Consider the following 18,864-nt stretch of genomic DNA (forward strand, 5'->3'; position numbering starts at 1 on the left):
CCAGCTCTGGCTGAAATGAGAGGTGTATGGAGGGAACAGAAAACCAGCATCGTTTCCGGAGGGAGCGTGATCCTTAGAAGACATTTTATTTTCTCCTGGCAAGTGCTCCCAAGTAAAGGGTGTAAGGCTAACTGAGCAGATGCGGAAGACTCTAGTCTTGCGTTGACACCGGGAATGCTTTCACCACAACCATTTGTTAAAGGAACAGAAAAAGCCCAAAATATGAGAAAAAGAGACAAAGCAAAATTGGAAGCGAGAATAGCAATATTTCCGATATACTATTAATATTAGTAAGGCAGGACTTAAATGCCTGCAAAAAAGACATTGCTGGATATTACCCCACAAGTTAGCATTAAAGTATTTATTGAAAGTACTCAGGACTTCAAGGTAAGGTTGTATTTTTCTCACCCAAAGTACATTAACATAGGGCAGCAGTGTGGAGTAGTGGTTAGGGCTCTGGACTCTTGACCGGAGGGTTGTGGGTTCAATCCCCAGTGGGGGACACTGCTGTTGTACCTTTGAGCAAGGTACTTTACCTAGATTGCTCCAGTTAAAAAAAAAAAAACCCAACTGTATAAATGGGTAATTGTATGTAAAATAATGTGATATCTGTATAATGTGAAATAATGTATAATGTGATATCTTGTAACAATTGTAAGTCGCCCTGGATAAGGGCGTCTGCTAATAAATAAATAATAATAATAATAATAATAGTGTCTACACTGGAGAGTAAATTGCTCAATGACCCAAAACCGTATCTGGAGCGCTGATTTATACAGAATGAGAGCTGCCCAGCGGCTCATGGTGTTATGACTTTTGAGTGAGACATTGGGGACAAGTTGCAAGAATTCTTGTCAAATGTAAAGTCAAGAATTTGGGGATACGGTTTACCTCTTAAGTATTAATTCATGAATCTTCCACAAAAAAAAGTTGTTTTAACAGGATCAACAAAAAAAAACATTGCAATAACTTTAAACTTTAAACTTTAATAAAAATAAAAATAACTTGGTTAATTTGCAGTATTCATTTTAGAGTTAACTAGGTTATCTGGGTTATCGTAAACAAATATGTGCTTGTACTGCATGACCAGTCAGTGTTTGTACTGTGCACAGACAGTGAACTTTGCACAGTAGAATTTTAAACATGCCTAACACAATGATATCAAAGGTACATAGTGCATAGAGCACTATCTACCATTGTTATATGCTCCACACCTGGAAGTCATTTTACAGGATTAAGTTCTGGTAGAAAAGTACTGATCATTCCAGAGATCGTCCAGTGATAAACAAACTAGGATGACATTTTTTTTTTTCCCCCAGCCAGAACACTTCTCCCTCCAGATATGAAATAAAAGAGCATGCTAGGGACAGTTTCATTTCAGTTTAGTTTTGTTCTGTTTTTGAATGAAAGAGAACAATAAAGCACTTCAGTGAGTCGGGTGGTGTGACCCTGTGGGGTGATAGTATTCTCACAGACACCTGAAGGGCCCTCAGTGTGGGAGTGAACTGCTGTGTCCCTGAGTCCAGAGGTGGGCACTCTGCCATAGTTCAGGGCCACGGTTTTATTTGTTTTTGTCTGCCTCATTTCATGTCCTCGAGTTATTTCAAAATCTAAACCGAATTGATTTTCCAGAACAGAGCTCTGTGTCTCAGTTGCTGTTTTTACTGTAACTTTGAAGGGGGGAGGGGGTGTTAGTAGAGGAGAAAACAGAACACAATATAGTATTTATCTCTCTTAGCTGTGCTTAAAGAATATAATAGCGACATCAAGACTCACACTACGGTTCACCAGCCTACCGCTGCAATAAAAATACAAATAGATGTCAATGACTCTATTCCATCGTTCTCTGTTTGTAGGAAGCATGGGCAGAGTGCGGGTGGCTGTGGATGGTCTGTCCACAGCATTGTGTATTGTGGAGTCCATGCCTGAGTGCTCTGTGACGGTGTTGGCTGACATATTGTCCTGACACTGGGAGCGATGGTGCGGCGGGATTCGTGTACATAAACACATTTCCAGGCTTTGTAAAGCTGACAGTTTCATACACTGTGCTGCAGGGGGATGATGGGGATCCATATCTGGTGCCTAACATTTTTAAAGTCCTTAAAAATTGAATGACAAAAGTGTCTGATCACGAGAGTGAGGTAGTAATTAGATTGAACCCCATTCTTGTAAAATATTTGTTTTCTTAATGAAGCTCTTGTGGATTTGTTAGAAATGCCATACACTTTCCTTCCTGATACTAGATTCCATATTTCCTTTCCAGTGACAGTAACTGTTTTGTCCACACAGTATGTCTAATGCATATACTGGGGTAGGCAATTCCAGTCCTCGAAGGATGGATTCCTGCAGGTTTTATAGACACCTTTCAATTAGCAACTGGTTAAGACCTGGGAAACACAGGTGATTTGACTTAATAACCAACTATTTAGTTCAATTGAGTAATTAAGAGCTGAATGAAAACCAGGACACCCTACGGCCCTTGAGGACTGGAATTGCCTACCCCTGCTGTAGGGAATGCATAAGATTTGCATCAGCGCTAATATTTTACATTTTTTGTTCTTCATCCTCTGTACAAAGATATATGGATCAATAATGTTAGTACCCTAACCAGCTAGGCTAAGCACAGATAGCAAAAAGCCTCCGGCTCTCAGCAGTAGCCATCATCATCCTTAGTGAAGTAACAGTCTAGTTTATTTCTGGGTAAGTAGACTAGGTTTGACGAATCTACAATCTGGCTCATTAATCTTGCTATGCTGTTGTCTGCTTTTGTTTAGTGGTTCTTAACTCTAGGCACTGATGGCAGATCAAAACTAAGAAATAGTTCAATATTTATTCTATCAAAACAACGGAGCCTGCTGAAGGCACTTGTAGAGATATCTAAGGGACGTTACTGAACAGTCGTCCAGTATTTGGCAGGTGGCAGGTATTCTGTGAGCCAGTGAAAAGAGACCTTACTGGTCAGATGTTGTCCTTGGGTTTTGTTTCATGTTCGATGCTGAACTAGAAAAGTTCCCACAGTACAAGTATGGCCAGGCATTCACGACCTTGAAGTGTGAATGCCGTATCTATCTGCCTTGGCTTGAGAAAAGGTGGGTGCTTTTGTTGTTTTTCATGAAACTGAAACGGCACATTATAACTGCGAATGTCTAGACAGCCAGCTCTCCTGTTCTACCGTGTTACATAGTTTGCTGTCCTATTATTCCGTGTTGCATAGTTTGCTGTCCTGTTATACCATGTTATGGTCATACTCCAATTCAAATTCCCCAGTATGTTAACAAACCAACAAACAATATGTAATAGGAATAAAAAGACTACTGCAGGTTAATAGATTAGGTTAAAGTTTGCTTTCAGTAACTCAGATGTAAGCCTTAACTGATTTCAAATGAAGCTGCTTCAACCTTACTTATTGTCTGTTACTCAAACCAATGTATCTGCACCCTACACATCCTGAGACTTGCCAAAATGACAACTACATTACTGGTACACTTTTCACTGGGTAAATTGTTAATATTATATCACAGCTACTTGCCAGGGGAATTGTTGTGTTTGCATGATGTGCAGCCAGGACTCAGGGTCGCTACCCTCACCAGGGAACATTTCTGTGAAATAGGACCTGTTTGCATGCCAGATCCCAGTTTTCCAAGAAAGAGAGGAGTTAGCTTCCCTGATAGGCAGCTGGTGGGATTGAAGCAGCAGAAGGCTGTGGCTATTTCCGATGCACAGTCCTCCTTTAGAAAGCTCATAATTCAACTTGGCAGGTTGAAAAACAGCCATAATCTCTGAGACACTGTGGCAGTGTGGCAGTGTGGCAGGGCTAGAGCCGTGCCGAGGCATGGGTGTGTGTGTGTATGTGGGGTAATATTGGGTGGCAGAGAGGGAGTTAAAATCCTCCCTGCAAAAACATGTGGGAATGTAGTTGGAGCCGTGAATTGGATAAGTGATTCACAGGGATATAAATAGAGCGATCATGGGTGTTAGTGAGTAATGATTAGGGTGATGTTGGTGAGAGGCGAAGGGTTTTCGTGTTCAGTGCTGTACCGTCTTGTTTGTTTGTTTACCTCCGTGAGTGTTTTTGTAGACCTTTTTGTTTTGGCCGTTGTGCCGTTTGTTTTGTTAATGTGTTTTGTTCTGTGCTCTGATTAATGTTTTGTTATTTGTTTATTTGTTATTAAACTTCTGTGTTTGAGTCTCCCTTCCTGGTCTATACACCACTGCCAGTGACGCTGTCCTGTCACAGATACACAAACCGTTGTACTGCTCTGTGTCTCGTGAAAAAGCAAGTCTGTTTATCATAAAGCATAGTGAAGTCATGACAAAGCCTGGTAAATCACAGGGAAGCATAATAAAAGCACGGTCCATGAGAGGACAGCATACTGTCATTACTCTGGTAATCCACTGGTAAGGCTGAGAGTTACAAAAAACTAGAGTACCAAGTATTCATTTCATAACTCACACCCTTACCATAGCTACCCTGCTGTACAGATACTCAATTGTGTTGAATTGGGAGCAGGCTGAGGCTCTTTCATGTGTTCAGTGGATTAGGTTTACATAAGTGGATTACATAAAAATAAAAAATATTCCATTTAGCTCATTTTTGATCATTGTTCAAGTTAAGATCAGTCTTTGCACACAAATCTTCTTTAAATAACTCACAAGCTAAAGCTTTGTGAATACTCAATGGGTGTCAGTTCTTTAGAACATGACTTTTCTTTACTAATCGTATCAATAGTGCTGAAGATGATTCCATTATCCCCCTGGACTGAGGTAGTGACTTTTCACTTTTGTCCAGTGTTACATTAATGAAGTGCCAGTTGAGATGTGCTCAAAATGCCTTTGCGTGTATTGCACCTAAGCTGATTCCAATTAACTTGCAAACCCCACGTGCTGTGTTTTTCACAGGTTCAAGAATGTTGGAGGACTGGTGCAGCCTGGGAGAGTGACAGGATTAGGCCAGCTGTGCGTCAAGTATGACATCATCGTCAATTGCACCGGTCTAGGAACTTGAAGCCTGGCAGGCAATACGGACCTCCACCCTGTGAGGGGTCAGATTCTAAAGCGGCCTGGCTGAAGCACTTCATCAGGGATGCGGACGGCCTCACCTACATCTTCCCCGGGATCAATAGCATCACCATTGGCGGAATGAGACAGAAAGACGACTGGTGCTTAACAGCAGACCCCAAAGACAGTTCTGGTGTGTTTGAAAGGTGCTGTGCTCTGGAGCCTTCCCTCAAGAAATCCCAGGTGCTGACGGAGTGGGTGGGCCTCTGACCCACTAGGGAGGGCCTGAGGCTGGAGAAGGACATTTTTCATCATGGCAGCCACCAAGTGCACATCGTCCACAATTACGGGCACTGCACTGGAAGCCACACAGCTAGTGAAAGAGTGCATTGGTAACTGGTATCTAGCTTCTAACCTGTAGGAAAGTAAGCCATATGTTTAGGCAGTCTGTTTTGTATTGTTGCAGTAGAGTGGCCAACTTTTGAAAGACTTACTTTCTACTATCAATCAATGTGTTGATAAAAAGTACTTATTTTTATGCAGTGAATTAATTGAAACAATTTGTTTAGCTATATATTTATTTGTTTTAAGTATTTTAAAAACTGCCTGTTGCTGTTTTAGTTTAACTATCACATAAAGAAGTTGAATTATCTTTGAAAAAGTACTGTACAAAGGGTGAATGTAGGGCATTTTAACCTGGTGTAAATCTAATAGAGGATACATTTATATGAAGCTGATTGACAGTAATTGTAATTTTTAAAATGGGTCTAAAACAGGTATTGTTTATAACATTTTACTTCTAATTTACATCCAGCAACAGTTTCCAGTTTCTCTTCATTCACAAAAACAGGAAGCATTTTCCCAGAGTTTCCAGAGAGGGAGAATGATCACCTTGGATTATGATGTCATCATACCTGGTCTTTATAAAGCTCCACCCAGACAATAAACCTATATGTAAGTATCAGTATGAACAGTATTGTATTATAAAGTTGCATTGAAAGAACAGGGCATAGGGAGTTGGTAATAATGATTTTTTTTCTGTTGATTTCATGTTTGTCCAGGGGGTCCCTCTGCTGGTGAGGTCTTACACCTTATTTTTTTAGGGGGACCAATAATAAAACCTGTATCAGAATCACTCCATTTTACTTAATATTCTTACAGTTCTGGCACTCTGCTTTTGCAGAAAAAATCCTCAGCAGTTTACGATTGAAGGCATAGTAACATCATATCATAGTGAAAGTGCACTGCTTGCTAATGAATATCCTAATAATTCAGAAAGGACGTTTCCCATGAATACATTGCTAATCTCTACAGAAAGACTGGATGCACACTCTGGGGCCCAACATTACAGTATTTTCCTTGACAGCGCAGAGCAGTTAAGCTACAGCAGGGAAAGTAAGTAAAGTAAATTACTATCAATTAATTAAGATTGGGTCATTTTATATGCATTCTGAGACCAAAAAAGGTCAAAGGAAAAATTACAGGGTAATGCATTTTAACAAGACCAATATCTATTTACATATTTAAGAACATAAGAAGAACTTAAGAACTGTTACAAACAAGAGGAGGCCACTTGACCCATCTTGCTTGTTTGGTTGTTAGTAGCTTATTGATCCCAGAATCTCATTAAGCAGCTTCTTGAAGGATCCCAGGGTGTCAGCTTCAACAACATTACTGAGGAGTTGGTTCCAGACTCCCACAATTCTCTGTGTAAAAAAGTGCCTCCTATTTTCTGTTGTGAATGCCTCTTTATCTAATCTCCATTTGTGACCCCTGTTCCTTGTTTCTTTTTTCAGGTCGAAAAAGTCCCTTGGGTTCACATTGTCTATCTTTTAGATTTTTGAATGCTTGAATCAGATCGCCGCATAGTCTTTTTGTTCAAGACTGAACAGATTCAATTCTTTTCGCCTGTCTGCATATGACATGCCTTTTAAACCTGGAATAATTCTGGTCACTCTTCTTTGCACTCTTTCTTGAGCAACAATATCCTTTTCGTAGCGAGGTGACCAGAACTGAACACAATATTCTAGATGAGGTCTTACTAATGCATTGTAAAGTTTTAACATTACTTCCCTTGATTTAAATTCAACACTTTTCACTATATATCCGAGCATTTTGTTGGCCTTTTTATAGCTTCCCCACATTGTGTGAGAACGGAGAGTACTTCACAAAAGACTAGTTCAAGATCTGCAGTTATTATTATTATTTATTTCTTAGCAGACACCCTTATCCACGGCGACATACAATTGTTACAAGATATCACATTATTTTTACATACAATTACCCATTTATACAGTTGGGTTTTTACTGGAGCAATCTAGGTAAAGTACCTTTCTCAAGGGTACAGCAGCATTGTCCCCCACCTGGGATTGAACCCACCACCCTCTGGTCAAGAGTCCAGAGCCCTAACCACTACTCCTCACTGCTGTCCTTGGGGAGTTGGTTCCAGACTCCCACAATTAGAGTTAGCAAAGACATGGTTTGTGTCTGCAGCTGGAGCAAGGCGACAACAGTCAGAGGTTTGAAGATTCATCAAGGGAGAATGAAATGCTTGAGGGAGAAGGGACAAGGGCCTCGCATTGATCAGTACTTCTTACGAAATCAGTCAAGTCAATCGAATGAAATCCAGCGACAGGAAGCAAACCAGTTTGCAGGATATCAACACCCCTGTCATAGACGTGAGGAGGACTTGAATGGATACAACTAGTGATGAACCTAATGATCCTTGTGAACCCGGTCAGACGAACCAGCGTAATCGAGAAAATAACCTCAACGGGCACAAGCCTGGAGTTAAATGGCCAGGAGCTTGTGAGAAAACTGTGTGGAACTTAGAGAAAGGAGGGAGCTGAGGAAGCAATGGAGAAGAGCCTGGCTAAAACTGAATGCAATGCTTATGCTGGATGCTTACAAAGGATACACAACTGATGCAGTTAAAAAAAACACTGTGTAATCATAAAACAGACCTCATTATTGTTCCAGACTCATTCGATTTGAAGTTTTAACGAATCAGAGTAGTATCAGTACCCCTTCGGTTTATTAAATGCTTAAAAATGGATTGAGTAGTACAGATTATGTCGAATCCCAGCTGACAGGCAATCTGGGAAGTTCAGTGCCTTAACAGGTATAATAGCATTAGTACTTCATATGGTTATAACATGTTTTGCCCTTAAGCTATGCATACATAAAGATAAAAACTCCCACCGCTAAATCCTAGAACATCCAATATATATCACTCTTTTAGACTAAAACATAAGTCCTTTACCTATAGCAATGCATCAATATAAAAGAGATATAGATTCAAAATAGTTCTTACCTTCCAGTATATGGAAGTGTAGAATATAATGTAAGGACAGAAACTGTCTAAATACAACACCAACAGCAATCAGCTCGATCAGAGATCTTCCAAGCATGGATCACATCATCTTGTAGTTAGCAAGTTGAGGGACACTTGACTAAGATTTTACCTCGTTTGTTTTTTTTTTTTTTGCTTCACTTCTTACGTCAGAAGTCTCAATTAAATCTCAAACATATTGGGTAGGGGCTGGTAGAAGGTCCACAGCAAACTTCTAAGCATGCAACTATATATCCAATTATTCTCACTTAAATCCAGTCTATCAAGAACATAGTCAAAATATGTAAGTCCCATTTTAGCTATTCAATGCTTTAAACTAAACATGATCTCTCTCTGTTTTTTACAAAAATCCTGTTCAGGCAAGTTCCAAACCACCTGCTTCTCTGTCGAGGTTATCCATCATTAATAGAAGACTTCTGTAAGCATTTTCTCAGACGTATGGCATAACATGGTCCTATACTATGGCTCCCCCTCACTTGTTTTTACCAAGTCTTCATTAATTTCTATGATTTAATGAAGCCAAATATAGTTCATCACTGACTACTCTTTCCTGTACCAGGAGATGTTTCTTATATGTAAAAGATAACTCATTATAGAAACATTGGATATCAAACCCCTCAAACATTAAAACTTACATTAGTTACCAACAAGTTATTGTTAATATGCAGCCTAGTGCTGCATATTATTAGTTTTAAGGAGTAGCCTGGTACCAAAAAGTATATTATTAATTTTAGAGATAAAGGCTGTCTCACAAACCAGATGTTTTAGGCTTAATTAAGCCTTCTGACACACATAGTACAAGAAAAAGTCCTATAAATATGGGAGCAAAATTACAGTTAGTTATCAGACCAGTTTGGTAATACAGACTGCCTCATCCATCTTTTGAAGACCTCTTTGAGAAGCTGACTGCTGGTGTTGTATTCAGAGCCTCTGGTTCGGACGACTGTCCTTTCTTTGTTCTGTTTTATATTTTATACTTCTCTGAAGAAGGTAAGCATAATCTTGAATTTACATCTCACCTATATTGAAACATGATGCTATAGGATAAGATTATTATTAGTTTTTGCTATATTGTATGCATTAGTGTAAATGGGTGCCTTTAGACTGCCTGAGGTGTGTGTTGTAACCATATTGCTTTATATATTATTAATTCTGTTATTTTTCAAAGACACAAGACTGCCTGGATTGTCTATGAGCTGGGATTTGAAGTAGATCTGCGTTAATAAACCGAAGGAGTAAATATATACTCTGATTCGTTAAACTTTGAATAACCTGTGTGATTATTCTTGATTAACTGTTGTCTGGGTATGTGAAAATCTGTAAGCCAGTACACGGACAACGCACTATAGGAGTTTATGCAATCGATTTGTCCTCCATCAGTAACTTATACCGGTGGGGTAAAGGTTTGTCAAACCGACTCCTAAGTAACTTTAAACTGGATAAATAGATTGAAGTACCCAACCAGGATTAATGGAGAAAAAGGAAGCTGAAGACAGCGGAAGGAAGTCATCAGGCCATTTATATTCGACGCAGGATGAGGCCATCCATTGTCCAACACGTGAAAATCAGTCATAGGGTATTAGACAGGTCTTTCTTTGAAAGTCCTATAAGAACTGGTAACTTGCACCCAGTATTTTGAATTAGTCTGATGTGGCTTCTTTAAAGAAGTTAGCGTGACACTTTATACCTCTGGACTGCAAGAAGATTCTGTGTCCTGCAATAAACAAAGAAAGCTGCGTGTTCGGACTCCGCTGAAAGGAAAGAGAGACGTCTGCGAGTCAGTTTATCTACGTGTCAAAAGAATCATTCCTGGCTTGGAATACTAGCTTCTGTTTTCCAATTGTAACCACAGCATATCGCGACATTCAGGGTGAAGCATTCAAAGAAAGAAGAAACACACAGGTAGTGTGCTGAAACCCCAACTTTGGTTTTGAAGATAAAGGAAGACACGAGAAGTGTGCAGAGCCCCAACTTGGGTTTGAAGGTTTGTTGCAACAAAGTGAAAACTGAATTTTAACTGAATATTTATTCTGCAGACTTTTGGGTCTCCACTTCAAGGAACCGTTGAGTATATGTTCAGTACCTTTCCCTTATGGAACTAAAGTAATTATAGTTGAAAACACATAAAGTTGATCAAATAGTCATGTTAATTTGTGCTTTTAATGAACGAATGAAAAACCTCAGAGTTTGAACCTTGTTAAAAGTAACTATAAGCTGCTCAAAGCATTATTATATGATGTGCTCATTTTGTAACTTGTTATTGTAGTCCAGCATTATCTGTGACCGATTACTAAAGAAATTGTATTTGAACAAGGGTTAGTTTGCATGCAAGCAAGGAACTGTCAGCAGAGTGACATCATCACAGGCTGAGAAGTCTGTGCAGGCTAGAATGACATTGATACAGAATAGTTAGTGTACTATGTTAGTATGAAATGTTTAACCTATAATGCTAGTAAAACAGTAGGATTTCACTTGTACTGTAATTAAATGAAATAATGGGGAATGATATATATATATATATATATATATATATATATATATATATATATATATATATATATATATATATATATATATATACACTACCGGTCAAAAGTTTTAGAACACCTCCATTTTTCCAGTTTTTATTGAAATTTGCGCAGTTTAATGTCTCAATGTACTTGAAATTAAAGCATAGAACAAATAAACAATTGGAGATAAAAAAGAAATCATGGAATCGTTTTGTTTAACAAAATTTAATCTAAATTTTTGACTCATCAAAGTAGCCACCTTTTGCAGATATAACAGCCGAACACACTCGTGGCATTCTTTCTACAATGGAAATCAAATATTGTTCAGAAAGTTCTTCCCAACACTGTTGCAGAAGTTCCCACAAATGTGTTGCACTTGTAGGTTGCTTTGCTTTCACCCTTCTGTCCAGTTCATCCCAAACCAGCTCAATGGAGTTTAAGTCTGGAGACTGTGCTGGCCATTCCATGATTTGAAGCCTACCGTCTTGTTCTTTTCTTCTAAGGTAGTTCTGACATAGCCTGGAGGTATGTTTTGGGTCATTATCTTGCTGTAGAATGAACCCCTGACCAACTAGGCATATACCAGAGGGTATTGCATGGCGCTGCAAAATGCTGTGGTAGCAGTTTTGGTTCAGGGTGCCACTCACTCTGTGCAAGTCGTCGACTCTGGATCCAGCAAAAGAGCCCCAGACCATCACGCTTCCTCCTCCATGTTTGACAGTTGGTGTCACACACCGAGGAACCATCCTTTCACCTACTCGACGGCGTACAAAAACCCTGCGTGATGAACCGAAGATTTCAAATTTTGATTCATCGGTCCATAAGACCTTCTTCCAGTCTTCAGTAGTCCACTGGCGGTGCTTCATGGCCCAGGCAAGCCTCTTTTTCTTATTTTGCCATCTTAGCAATGGCTTTCTTACTGCCACTCGACCTGTCAAACCTGCAGCTCGAAGTCTTCTCTTCACAGTTGAAACTGAGACTTGCTTACTTCGACCAGTGTTAAGCTGTGCTTGAAGCTGTTGTCCTGTGAGCTGCCTATCACGCAAGCTGTTGACTCTCAGAAACTTGTCTTCTGATTCTGTTGTGGCTTTGGGTCTGCCAGACCTCTTCCTGTCAGAGTTTCCTCCAGTTTCCAAGTGCCTTTTGATGGTGTAGGAAACTGTACTCACTGACACCTTGGCTTTCTTTGCAATTTATCTAAAGGAAAGACTTACACTTTTAAGGGTTATAATGGTCTGTCTGTCTTCCTTTGTTAATTGCCTTTTTCTCGCCATTATGAGAGCAATATATTACTTCCTGCAGTACAATACTGTCCAAATAATGCTTAAGAGGGTGTAGTAACACAGTCTGTTCCAACACTGCTTTTACACAGACAGAGGGTTTGTAAGTAATCAACAAAAGTTGGGACACCTGTAGGAATTGTTAGCATCAACTTTCAAGGCTTAATTTACTTCCATTGCTGCAGAACAGCTGTAAGTTGTTAACCCATTACTTGTTCCCTGAAAAAGGCCTTTTTGTATAACTCTGAAATGTACATTATTTTTCAGTTTTTGGTAACCTAAACTTTTTTTTTTAACCTCTGGCAGTTTACCACTTACCTTTGTACCATTTCAGGTTATTCACTGGACTTGAACTGCTTAAATTTCAATAAAAACTGGAAAAATGGGGGTGTTCTAGAACTTTTGACCAGTAGTGTGTATATATATATATATATATATATATATATATATATATATATATATATATATATATATATATACATATAATATATTTACTCCGGTTGTATTGGTGTATATGTTGAACTACTACCTCACAATGATTTTCTAGTTTTTTCTGTACTATTAGTATTATTATATAATAAACTGCTACTATATTTTAACCTGCCTTATTGTGGTTCAGGGTGTTTTGTGTGCTCATCATAGTTCCTTAATCTTATACATGTCTAAATAAAAATGGTTATGATCAGGTTTTAATTAATGTGAACGAATAATCCGATTATTTAATAGATAACTAATAGATTGTCTTTATGTAGTCGGTGATCTAATATGGTAATGGACATATAGAATTCATTCAGATTAATTAACGCACAGCAATTTAAACGATTTAATTAGTAAAATTAATTCATTTTTTAAATTGATTATCAAACAAACTAACTAATTAGCCCCACAGAACAGCCTAGCATTTCGATTCATAAATAAGACATGCACTTAAATAATTGCATCTCGTCTTTAAAATTATGTTATACTTTATCCCTAACATAATGCACAATATAGATCTTTTAACAACAAAAATATATAAAAGTGTTTGTGCCACCATCACCTGAAGCCTTTAGACCAAGGAACAGTAGGTTGGGCAACAGGAAAAGACCCAACAACCAATTATTACACTCGGCTCTGGCCACATAATTTCATCTACGTCGCAGCAGATGTTCTCCTTAACTAGCTGCAGTGTTCTTAGCTAGCTGCAGTGTTCAAATTAATTGTGTCTTCCTTTGGCTAATCAGTTTATTCAAGCGAGTGACCTGCTTGTACTTTGATTGTGTTGCTGTTTGCAGTCTGAAGGAACAAAATAGCGATTGGTAAGTAACTTTTGAATGCTTGTTTGCTGAGGTAACTACATCAGCTGGTTGAAGTAATTAATTTCCTAGTGTTCAGAGCTGTGGTTGATTGAAGTTAATTTTTTAGTGTGTAAACTGGACCAGCTCTAGACCTGCAGGACAGTATAGATTGGTGAACAGTGTCTTAGAACGCCAGCCGTTCAGCACCAGCCAGTCAAAGGGCCACTTATCCAAGGGCATTCTGAGTACTAACTCCTTCTCCCCCTACACTCAGGGCTGGATTAACGCACAGGCATACTAGGCACCTGCCTAGGGCCCAAAGTCAAGGGGGGGTCCAAAGCTTGCTTTTTTTTTTTTAAATACAGGATATGGAGTTGCGCGCAAACTGGAAGATCTTCACTTACTGACATGTCAACTGAGGCAGTGTATCTCATTTGTATTCACACAAAATCAAACTGGCTGACCCGGAACTTATACTCTTGCTCGCTTTCGCGTAGCAACACAAGTAAATTCCAGGTAAGTCAGTTTGATTTTGCTTGAATACAGAAAACGATGTGTCTTTTGGGGGCAGCAAAGCATACACACAAGAAACAGGAAGAATAAGAATGCAAGTGGCAAAGGGGGCCATTAGAAATATTTTTAGTAATCGGTGCTGAAAGCCCCGAACCGCTGAAAACCTTATCCCCGACCCTGGAGAAAGAGCATTTTCTTTAATGAAGCGTGTCAAAAAACACCTCTAATCAACAGTAAAGCAAGGAAAGCGCACTGCATTGGCAATTGAAAAAGTCGTGTTAAACTGCATTTGACTTAAGGTTGCCAACCATCCATACATGTAAGGCCAGTGTGTAAAAAAAAAAAAAAAAGTCACATTTTAACACTAAAACATAAATAAATAAATGTCTGTGAGTTTGAATCGAAATACATATGGTATACTTTTTTTTATTGCTTTGCGGCTTTCCCCATCAGCTCCAATGACATCTGCCTACCGTGAGATAGTGTAGTCCTGGGGGAATGGGACTACATCTCCCAGAGGGGAACAGCCTTAGTTTGTTTAATTGTTTAATTTAATTTGTTAATGGTTTTATTAGTGATTATCCCCTGCACCTGGTGATTATTGTAAATTAGAGCCAGGTGCAGGGTATAAAAGGAAAGCAGCCAGTCTGTTCTGGGCTGCTGTGTGGCGAGCTCGCTTGGTAGTGTGCACAAGCATATGAGAAGAAAGGTAGTGTAAAACATTTTTGTGTTGTTTGTTTGAAAACAGTGTGTTTTGTTTTGGTTTGATTTTTGTTTTAACAGGTAAACAGTTTAGCTGTTCTGTTTGTTTGTTAGTTTAGGTTCCTGTGTTGTGTTTATTTAGTGCTCAAGAAAAGAGCTAGGTGTTTGTTTTGTTTATTTTTGTTATTATTAAAAGAAAAAATAGCACAAGAGAGCCTTAAAAACCTCAAAATCTATGAACTGGGTCTATTTTTAAAGGGGCAATGAACCAAAAGTGGTGCAAGTCTGTTACACTACACATGTGATGGCAGTGAAATGTATCAAAAGAAGAATGGCAATGAACAATACTGTGCTGAAATGAGTACATGTTCTTCAACCAAGTAGTCAAAGCACAGCGAGCTCGGGAGACATCGCCCAGCTTGCATAGCCCAGATGGAATTTATGCAGTAACAAGTAACTGACTTGACGGATCTTACACGGGATCTGGCAGCTGAAACTGGCACAAAATTGCAATCTTGTCTACCTAGCGGAGAGCCACGTTTTCCTACACTTGTCTCTCACCCTTGCTGTTATCTACCGTCCACCTAAGAACAAGTCTGCTTTTATTGCTGAGTTTTCAGAATTCCTCTCCCTCATCTACAATCCTACTGTTATAATCCTACTCCTAGGTGACTTCAGCATTCATGTTGACTTGCCTTCCTCCAGCATAGAGACAGACTTCAACACGCTTTGGCTCTCTCAATCTGTCAATGTCCCCACTCGCACCCTGGATCTGCTCATCACCAAGGGTCTTGACCCCTCAAATCTAAAACTCAGCTTAAGAAGACATTCACATGTGAAACATGTATTAAAGTACCGGTATAACAGTTGCATTTAGGCAATTGAATATATGGTTTAGAATTGTGCATTTTGAATGTAAACCCGTGAACTTTGTGAATAGTTTAGTAAATTAGAACTCAGTTTTGGTGTTTGTGTTAATTGTTTTGAGAATTGTGCAAATAGTTACTGGAATTTTGCTTTAGCCATTGAGAACTGTAAATCAACTCAAGACCTACTTGTTCTCTCTTGCTTTCCATGCTCTTTAAGCCTGATAGCTGCTATTATTATTATTATTATTATTTATTTCTTAGCAGACGCCCTTATCCAGGGCGACTTACAATCGCAAGCAAATACAAATACATTCAAGTGTTACAATATAAGTCATACAATAAAAACAAGAAATACAATAATTCTCAAGTGTGACAAACCACAATTCAATAATACAGCAGATAATAGTGAAAGTTACATCAGGATATGATTAAGTAGTGATAGTTACATCAGGATATGATTAAGTACAAAATACTACAGATTAAACACTTGGGAGATTACAATATTCTGAGGTACAGGATTAAATGCAGTAAAATAGGGGGCAGATAAGAGCAAAATAAAGCATATTTAAATGAAGGGTGATAGTGTCCCAGGATACAACAGAGGAGTTCTACAGGTGCTGTTTGAAGAGGTGAGTCTTAAGGAGGCGCCGGAATGTGGTCAGGGACTGGGCAGTCCTGACATCTGTAGGAAGGTCGTTCCACCACTGCGGAGCAAGGGTGGAGAAGGAGCGGGCTCGGGAGGCAGGGGAGCGTAGCGGAGGTAGAGCCAGTCTTCTAGTGCAGGCGGAGCGGAGAGATCGAGTGGGGGTGTAGGGAGAGATGAGGGTCTGGAGGTAGCTGGGTGCAGTCTGATCAAGGCATCTGTAGGCTAGTACAAGAGTCTTGAACTGGATGCGAGCGGTGATCGGGAGCCAGTGGAGCGAGCGGAGTAGTGGAGTAGCGTGGGCGAAGCGAGGTAGAGAGAACACCAGGCGAGCAGCAGAGTTCTGGATGAGCTGGAGCGGACGGGTGGCGGACGCAGGGAGGCCAGCCAGGAGGGAGTTGCAGTAGTCTAGGCGGGAGAGTACCAGGGCCTGGACCAGGAGCTGGGTAGCATAGTTGGTGAGGAAGGGTCGGATTCTTCGGATGTTGCTCAGGAAGAATCTGCAAGTGCGTGCCAGAGTGGAGATGTGCTGGGAATAAGAGAGGCAGGGGTCCAGGGTGACTCCAAGGTTTTTAGCTGAGGAAGAGGGAGAGAGTGTGGTCGATTCCAGAGGAACAGAGATAGAGAGATCAGAGGAGGGGGAGGAGGAGGGAAAGAAAAGGAGGTCAGATTTAGAGAGGTTGAGTTTGAGGTGATGCGAGTGCATCCAGGAGGAAATAGCAGACAGACAGGTAGAGATACGGGAGGAGATGGTGGAGTCAGAGGTGGGGAAGGAGAGGAAAATCTGAGCATCATCAGCATAGAAATGGTATGAGAAACCATAGGATGCGATGAGGGGGCCCAGGGAGCGGGTGTAGAGAGAGAACAGGAGAGGACCCAAGACTGACCCTTGGGGGACTCCAGTCAAGAGAGGGTGAGGTGTGGAGGTTGCTCCACGCCAGGTTACCTGGTAAGTGCGGTTGGAGAGGTAGGAGGAGAACCAGGCCAGAGCAGTGCCAGAGATCCCCAGGTCAGCAAGAGATGATAGTAGAATAGAGTGATCAACAGTGTCAAAGGCAGCAGAGAGGTCGAGGAGAATTAGGACAGAGGAGAGAGAGGCAGCTCGGGCACACTTAAGTGAGTTGGTGACAGAGAGAAGGGCGGTTTCAGTGGAGTGAGCAGAGCGGAAGCCAGATTGGAGAGGGTCAAGCAGAGAGTGGTTGGACAGGAAAGCAGAGAGCTGGCGGTGTACAGTCCGCTCGAGGGTTTTGGAGAGGAAGGGTAGGAGGGAGACAGGACGGTAGCTCTGGAGGGAGGTGGGGTCGAGGGTAGGTTTTTTGAGGAGGGGAGTGATAGAGGCTTTTTTGAAGGCAGAGGGGAAGATGCCAGAAAGTAGAGAGGTGTTGAGGAGGGAGGAGATGAAGGGGAGTAGAGCAGGAGCAGCAGCTTGAAAGAGGTGAGTGGGGAGGGGGTCCAAGGCACACGTGGTGGGTTTGTGACCCTGGAGCAGGGAGGAGAGGTCAGAGTCTGAGAGGGGCAAGAAGGTGGAGAGGGAGGGCGAGTTAGTAGGGGATGTAGTGGGTGTAGGGGTTGGAGCAGGAGGGGGTGCGGGGGAGGGAGAGGCGTTAAAGAGTTTGCGGATATCTGAGATTTTAGAAGAGAAGAAGGAGGCAAAGTTGTCAGGGGAGATAGAGGAGGGAGGAGGAGGGGGGGGAGGGTTTAGGAGGGAGGAGAAGGTAGAGAATAGTTTACGTGGGTTGTTAGTGGAGGCTTGGATTACAGATTGGAAATAAGCACATTTAGCAGAGGAGAGAGTAGAGGAGAAGGAGGAGAGAAGAGTGCGGTAAAGGTCTAGGGCAGCAGGGAGTTTGGTTCTCTTCCATTTCTTTTCAGCAGATCGCAGTGTGATTCTTGCCGAGCGGAGCACAGAGGAGAGCCAGGGATGGGGAGGGGAGGGGCGAGCGGGTCGGGAGGTGAGGGGACAGAGGGAGTCGAGGGAGGAGGTGAGTGAGGAGAAGAGGGTGGAGGTAGCAGAGTCTACGGAGAGTTGTGAAAAGGAGTCGATAGGAGGGAGGTGAGAGAGAGCAGTGGAGGCAAGGACAGAGGGGGAGAGAGAGCGGAGGTTACGGCGAGAGGTGACAGTGGGGGTAGGAGGAGCAGGGAGAGGGGGGAGAGACAGAGAAAAAGAGATGAAATAGTGATCAGAGAGGTCCAGGGGGGTGACAGAGAGGTTGGAGGGGCAGCAGGCCCTGGAGAAGGTGAGGTCCAGTTGACGGCCAGCTTTGTGGGTAGGAGGGGACGGAGAGAGACAGAAGTCGAAGGAGTGAAGGAGAGGGAGGAATCCAGCAGAGTGGCTGGGGTTGGAGAGATGGATGTTGAAGTCACCCAACAGGACAGTCGGGGTAGACAGAGAGGGGAGGGAGGAGAGTAGATAGTCGAGTTCATCCAGAAAGTGAGTGAGAGGCCCAGGGGGGCGGTACAAAACAATGAGCAGGAGTTGACAGGGAGAGGTTAGTTGGACTGCATGAAATTCAAAGGTAGTGACAGAGAGGGAGGTGAGATCAGAGGGGACAGAAAAGAGTAAGGAGGGAGAGAGGAGAAGACCCGTCCCACCTCCCCGTCCGGTGAGACGCGGGGTATGGGACAGGACGTAGAGAGAGGACAGGGCAGCAGGAGTAACAGTGTTATCAGGGGACAGCCAGGTTTCAGTGAGAGCAAGGAAATCGAGCGAGAGGTGGGAG

At 41.4% G+C, this 18,864-nt stretch overlaps 1 pseudogene; it reads left to right on the plus strand.

Moving 5' to 3' along the window:
* Positions 1 to 2,985: 2,985 nt before the first annotated feature.
* Positions 2,986 to 5,946, plus strand: LOC117410944 (D-aspartate oxidase-like; annotated as a pseudogene).
* The last annotated feature ends 12,918 nt before the right edge of the window (positions 5,947 to 18,864 follow it).

The sequence above is a fragment of the Acipenser ruthenus genome, chromosome 6 (genome assembly GCF_902713425.1).
Source record: "Acipenser ruthenus chromosome 6, fAciRut3.2 maternal haplotype, whole genome shotgun sequence".
Classification (NCBI taxonomy): domain Eukaryota; kingdom Metazoa; phylum Chordata; class Actinopteri; order Acipenseriformes; family Acipenseridae; genus Acipenser; species Acipenser ruthenus.